We start from the raw sequence: 7,610 nt of genomic DNA on the forward strand, positions 1-7,610 counted from the left end.
ATTAACTGTGTCAAAAGCTTTTGACAGGTCTAATATACTAAAAGTAAATTCATGATTTTCAGAGTGATTTTTTTCTAAATCCATACTGATGTTTGCAAAGAATATAATTTGATTCTAAATGAAAAAGAATCTGTTCGTATACAATATTTTTGAAAAACATGGAAAAATAGATATAGGTCTATAATTGATAATATATAGTGTGGATAATTTGCAACAAACAGAGATAACTTTAGCAATTTTTAATGCCAGATTTTACTAATAGACAACCTATCTATGTGGTAAAAAATAAAATAATGATGCTGCCATCTTTCTGAAGTCATTTTTGCCCACCTGTAATTTGGCTCCACATCTTGCAAATTGTCATTTTGACCATCCTTCACAAAATAGTGGATAAGTAAATAAGTGAATAAGTAAATATCCATCCATGGCATTTAATATTTTGACTTTCATCACTATTCATTCAGTCGGTTTTCAGAAAAAATATTAACAAAATTAAAAAAAATAGCTAGGGAAGTTTCCAAAATTTTGTTGATTTGACACTTTCTGAATCCTGAAAGAAAATGCATCATGTTTTCCAGATAAATATGAAGCAGCACAACTGTTTTCAACATAATAATAAGAAATGGTTCTTGAGGAACAAATCAGCATATTAGAATGATTTCTGAAAGATCGTGTGACACTGAAGACTGGAGTAATGATGTTGAATCCAATTCAACTTTTCCATCACAGGAATAAATTACATTTTAATAAGCCATATGTTCAAATAGAAAACAGTCATATTAAGTAATAATATTTCACAATATTGCTGGTTTTATGGCTTTTTTGAGCATAAGAGATTTTTCTTCAAATGTGATACTCCAGTTCAATCTCTGAACAGCCCTGACCCCTGTGACACACATCAAGCAAGAACTGAAACACAACTCCTCTCCCACAGGAAGTTTACCGGCATCTGGTCTTTGTCATACACAGATTCACACGGCTGTCACATTGGCCTTAACTAGTTAAGTTGACCACGAGTGGTTGTTCTTTTATATCAAGCACCCTTCCGCCTAAGATACACACTGGTGTGGTTTACGAAGCTTTACACAGCCTTGTCATAATCCTGTTTTAGACGTGTGCTCGCAGTCATTCGATCTTATCACATCTGATACTTGGGAGCTGAAAGCGTGCCATTAATCATGTCACCAACAGAAAACCTTATCTACAAACCAGAACTCATAATCCGACACAATAAATCAGCTCTGACTAATACATATAAGCAAACCTATTCATGTTCAACCAAGCTAACCTAATCTTCACAAAACAAAAACAAAAAGCTCCTCATGTAATCTCCATTGATGGATGGAGCGTTTACTTCAACGGGCAGAGAGGGGTGAATTTTATCAGATTAGACATTTGACATGAGCTATCAAAGCGAGCAGCCTGAAACTTTAATAGCACACGTACAGCCGGCTCCAAACAAGCGTATGGTCCATTGTCACTTGGCAGCTTCGAGCCATTGCACTGATGGGGCCACATTGATGTTCGGATTAGGGCATGCCTCTGTGATCAAGTGCTCAAATACTAGATAAAAACTACAGAAACACCCTTTAATCCTCACAAACCACCTCTAAATAGGATCTTAAGGGGAAGAACATCGTCACAGTGAATTCTTTACAAAATGGTCCAGTGTCTTTGGCTTAATTCTGGTGCTGTTGCAGATGGATTTGTTTAGCATTTGAAGACCAAGGTAAACGTGCTAAGAGAAGGGCAAACACCTTAGCCTACTTGATAAACCATTGTGAAGTCCTAAAATATTGACCTTATTTACAGAAGCGCCATCTTTGATTTTTAACGGGAATGAAAGCGAGGCTGTGAGGGACAGACATATGGTACATCTCTTCAGTGGGCTGTACAATGTGTTTTTGGATTGTTCTGCAGACGAAACACTGCAAAAATATCTTTCAAAGAAATTTCAGTTGACAAAAAACGTACTCGATTACTAAGGTAACCTCGGTTGAGGGAACGAGTACTCCGTAATATCTTACGCTATGGGGAAAACCTCTTTTCCACGGAATATTGAAGCCAAAAATTATCCTTAATTTTGAATTAATGTAAAACGCTGTGCAGCAGCATGCAGACATAGGCAAGACGGCTTGCTATTGGCTGCCCTGCGGCAACAGCAGCAGCCTATCGAGAGAGGCTCTGCATGACGGATATCCAATGGGGGCATTTCGCGCCCATTTCGTCACGTCCCGCCAGAAAGGGCGTGGTCTCGCCCTATAAACAAAGCTCGATTAGGCTGGTACAACTGGTTTTCATCGCGGAAGCGAACCAGAGCTGTGTATGCACGGCTAGATACGCAGTACTCGTTCCCTCTCTAGAGAGAACCGAGGTTACGTTAGTAACCGAGTACGTTCTCTTACGAGAGTATCTCTTGTACTGCGTAATATCTTACGCTATGGGGAACACAATGCAAAACGCTGTGCGTACTGGGATCCGACACCAAAGTCCAAAGGGCAGTAGCCTGGGGCTCATATAGTGCATAATCACCATAGACTCACAGAGAGTCGGAGAAGAGAGGCTGCAAGCATCATTCCCCAAGAAATAGCATCCTACAGGAGCTAGTTATGTTAACAGTGTTTCACGCAGACAGGGTGAACGTGTTCAGCCTGAACTTGGTAATAGTACGGGTTATTCAACACACATGGAGCTGTTTTATCACTCAGTGAGCGATGCACAAGCGAAACTCAGCATCTGGGCCGGCACAGCGGGGCAGATAGCACTGAGTTCTATCCCGACAGAAGCTTGGCTTGTAAGGCGGGAACATCTAGGTTGTAAAACCTTATAAATGTAGACGGCGAGGCCCAGCCCGCGGCCGTACAGATATCGGTAACCCCACTATACCACGCCCACGATGAGGCCACGCCTCTTGTGGAGTGCGCTCTGACACCCAATGGACACTGCAGGCCCTTAGAAGTGTAAGCCAGTGCTATGGCGTCGACTATCCATCTGGATAGGCTCTGTTTTGATGCGGCCAGTCCCTTGGAGTGTCCATCAAACAAAACGAAGAGCTGCTCAGTCTGTCTGAAGACCGACGAGCGGGACACATAAGCTCTCAGTGCCCTGACAGGGCAGAGGAGACTCGCATCCTTCTCCTCATCACGAACCGGGAGGGCGGACAGGGAAATAACCTGGGCTGTGAACGGTGTGTTGAGGGATGTGGACACGTACCCGTGCCTTGGTTTGAGTATGACTTTTGAGCCATTAGGCCCAAACTCCATGCATGACGCGCTTACCGAAAGTGCTTGCAAGTCCCCTACGTGCTTCACTGAAGCGAGAGCCATAAGGAATACCGTTTTGAGAGACAGATGTTTCATGTCTGACAAATGGATTGGCTCGAATGGGGCACCTTTCATGGCTTCCACAACCGTAGAAAGGTCCCACACCGGGACTGAGGGGGGTCTGGGAGGATTCAGCCTCCGAGCTCCCCTGAGGAATCGCACGACCAGGTCGTTTTTCCCCAGTGACTGGCCAGACGTCGGTTTTGCAAACGCCGCTAAGGCCGCCACGTATACTTTGAGCGTGGATGGGGTTCTGCCCTTAACCAGCAGCTCCTGAAGGAAGGAGAGCACTTCCGTAACCCCACAGTCTGCAGGTGAAAAGCCCTGAGCTTGACACCAGGCAGAGAACACTGACCACTTTGAGGAATAGAGCCGTCTAGTAGACGAGGCTCTAGCCTGCGTGATTGTATTTAACACTCCCTCTGGGAGGTTAGCGGGTACCCGTTGATGGCCCATGCATGTAGGGACCGTAATTCCGGGCGAGGATGCCAAATCGAGCCCTTGGCCTGAGAGAGGAGGTCTCTCCTCACCGGTATCGGCCACGGGGCAGTGCTGGTCCGCCGCATTAGGACTGGGAACCAATTCTGGTTTGTCGAGAGCGGAGCCACGAGTAGCACTGTGCAATCCGTTTTCCCTGATTCGTTCCAGCACTTGAGGCTGGAGCGAGACGGGGGGAAAAGCATAGAGGGGGCAGCGGGGCCATACGTGGGCCAGCGCATCCCTGCTTTTGGAGAAAAAGAGCGCTTTCTTGGGACGCGAACAGGTCCACCTGCAGTCTGCCGAATGTCTCCCACAGCAGTTGGATCGTCTGCAGGTGCAGCGACCATTCCCCTGCTGGGATATTGTTTCTGGACAGACGGTCTGGTCCCAGATTCAGGCGACCAGGCACATGCGCTGCTTTCAGTGAAAGCAGGTTGTGCTGAGCCCAGACCAGGAGGCGTTCCGTCAGCCTGTAAAGGTTTCGGGACCTGACGCCACCCTGGTGATTTATGTATGCCACAACTGACATGTTGTCCGACCAGACTAAGACGTGGCGGCCTTTTATCTGGGGACAAAAGCGCCATAGCGTGTTGTCGACTGCCAGCATTTCTAGACAGTTTATGCATAGGAGCTTTTCCCGTTCTGACCACTGGCCGAAGAATGGTCTGCCCTCGAGCAGCGCTCCCCATCCTGAGGTGGAGGCGTCCGTGAACACCACCGTCACACTCGAGGGAGTCCCCAGACTCACGCCTGACTGATAACAGTCGGCTATTTTCCAAGGTTCCAGAGCAGAAACGCATTTCATGTCGACCCTGAGGCGAAACAGACCAGAGGTCCATGCCCGGGGTGGAACTCGCACTTTCAGCCATAACTGCAGTGGGCGTATGCAAGGCAAGTCCAGCTGGAGTACTGAAGATGCCGATGCCGATGCCGATGCCGATGCCGATGAAACCTTTTGAGCGGGACTATAGAGCCGCGGCGAAAGGATTTCGCAGTGCTGAATGTCCAGTTCTCACTCTGGCGACAGACCTGCTGTCATAGACAGCGAGTCCCGCACTGTTCCCAGAAAAGAGATTTTCTGGCTGGGAAACAGCAAACTCTTTGCCCAATTGACTGTGAGACCCAGATTCTCGAGATGCTCGAGTAATGTGGTTCTGTGTTCTATGAGCTCTGAATGTGATCGAGCTAGAATCAGCCAATCGTCCAAGTAGTTCAAAACTCGCATGCCCTGAAGTCTCAGGGGTGCAAGGGCCGCGTCCATGCACTTTGTAAATGTACGGGGTGCTAGGGATAGGCCAAACGGTAGGACCGTGTATTGATATACCTGGCCCTCGAAGGCGAATCTCAAGAATCGCCTGTGACGTGACGCTATTTGTATTTGGAAATAGGCGTTTCTCAGATCTATTGACATAAACCAGTCTCCCTGGCGCACTTGCGTGAGGATTTTCCTGGCTGTCAGCATTCTGAACTGACGCTTCATAAGCACTCTGTTCAGCTGTCGCAGATCTAGAATTGGTCTGAGACCCCCGTCTTATTTCGGTACCAGAAAATATCTGCTGTATAGCCCCCCCTCGCTCTGAGCCTGAGATAAAGGTTCTATGGCCCCTTTGCTCAGCAGTTTCGCTATTTTGGCTCGAAGTAGATGAGATACTTCGTTGTTTACCGTGGTTTCGACTCGCGCCGTGTAACGGCAGGGACGTTGAGTGAACTGTAGCGAATAGCCTAGGCGGGAGGCGCGCCGATCACGGCGGGCAGCCTGGTCGCGCTCGAATTCTCTATGACAGGTTGTGGAGAGAGAGCGAGCGGAACAAACCCCGTGGGGTTGAGCGTGTCTGTGAAGGAATGTGGGCGCGGGACGGTGGCAATGTTCCCTCTAAACTGCGCGCGTGCACGGCCGCGCACTTCTGATGCTGAGGCCGCGCACTTCTGAAGCCGCGGCCGCGCAGAAAAGTTTAAAATGCCACGCAGAGGACTGACGCAAAATGTGTGGGGAAATCCATTGTAGTTTAAGTGAGAAATAATTTCAGTGCTCTGGTCAACCGCTATAGAGTGAAAACTGGTGAATGCAGTTTACAGGTTTCATAGAAAGAGAATGATGTGAGCACGTGTGATTGGCAGTGAGTCTTGCGTGCGGACCAAATAGCTCAATACGAGAGGCAACGAGAAACGCAGACATGTGAAATAAAATCACATCATAATGTTTTAAAGAAGAGTGGTTTGATTAAAGTGGGAGAAATAACTGTTGATGGACACAGAATGGTAACAATTACACACCCACCCGCGTGCAAATTCAAAATAGGCTATCATTAGTTTAAATCTATGTTTTTCTGTGTGGGGGGGGTTTCAGGCATGGTTAGATTACTATAAAAGAGTTCACATATTCACTTTTCTTGAAAATATTTAGCTATTCGATCTATTTAAATGCTTCAGTTTGTTATATATTATAATAATATAATATGTAAACAAATTGAAGCATTTAAACTGATATATTATATCCCTTCAAATACTTAAATTCGTTTTTTTATATTTTATTATATTATAAGCCTAAATAAAGAATCTCACGGGCTCATTGCCATTAAAAACTTTGAAACCCCCTGCTAAAGAAAATATTGGAAATTCATAAGAAATAAACAATCATTTAACTTTGATGGTTTAATGCTTCCTGTACACAATTAATTGACTGTACAAAAACACTTTATGTTTTTCCCAAACCATCTCAGTGTAGCAGCTTACTTTTCTTTCATACTATATTCTATTATTGTAAAGAATTGAACTGTCCTGCAGAAGATTTTGTAAATTATTTTTCATAGGATTTCTTGGTAAAGACTGTACAGTTAACAGCACTGTGAAAAAAATATCAGGTAACCTAAAATGTGCTTCATTTAGTGACTTCTTAATTAACTGCTTGTTTTTCAAAAATATGATTTAATACCAATAAGTTACATCAAGGGTCAAATAAAATAGAAATGCCACATTCAAGTTAAAAGTTACAACTGAATGTTGAAACCATTGTGTTTCAATGTATGCTGTACAGGTCAGGTATGAAGAATATTTTTGCTCAGGTGGCGAAATATGTCCGCCCAATAGAAAAAAGTTTTGCTCAGCAAGAAAAAAAATTAGAGGGAACATTGGACGGCGGGCACATTCACTTCACTGAGAACACCGTCGGCTTGTGCTGACCGAATGTGTGTCGGTTTCGTTTTTACAGAAAACGAGGGACATGCATCGTGTAGTGTTTGTGGGCACTGTGTCGTGGGCACATTCACTACATTTTTGCACAATCGACATGAGTCGATTTTATTTGTGCTAGCCCTGAACTGTGGCGGGCTGCGTCTGTGTGTGGGAATGGGCACTGAGACGTGGGCATTCTTACAACACTCATAACCAGAAAATACACTCTTTTGGGATTTATCTGGGTCGCCGTAAAAATGGCATTTGTGTGCAGGCAAGCGGGCTGTGGTGCCGGCTTGTTTACTGCGAAATACACTGGAACAGTCACATTGTTTGGAACTGAACGAGCGAGAAGTTTCGGTGGAGTCTGGCCGCGGCGAGACTTAAACGCCATGGGTCTTAGCTGACTGTATGTGTGCTGGTTTCGTTTTACAGAAAACGTGGCACATGCAGTGTGTAGTGTTTGTGGGCACTGGGTTGTGGGCACATTCACTACATTTAATGCACAATGACATGAGTCGATCTCATTTGTGCGAGCCCTGCACTGTGGCGGGCTGTGTTTGTGTGTAGAAATGAACACTGGGCTGTGGGCATTTTTATTACACTCATAACACCATCGGCTGTGGCCGGAATACC

The sequence above is a fragment of the Siphateles boraxobius genome, unplaced genomic scaffold, assembly GCF_051911475.1.
Source record: "Siphateles boraxobius isolate OS27281-9 unplaced genomic scaffold, OSU_SipBor_1 104, whole genome shotgun sequence".
NCBI classification, from domain to species: Eukaryota; Metazoa; Chordata; class Actinopteri; order Cypriniformes; family Leuciscidae; genus Siphateles; species Siphateles boraxobius.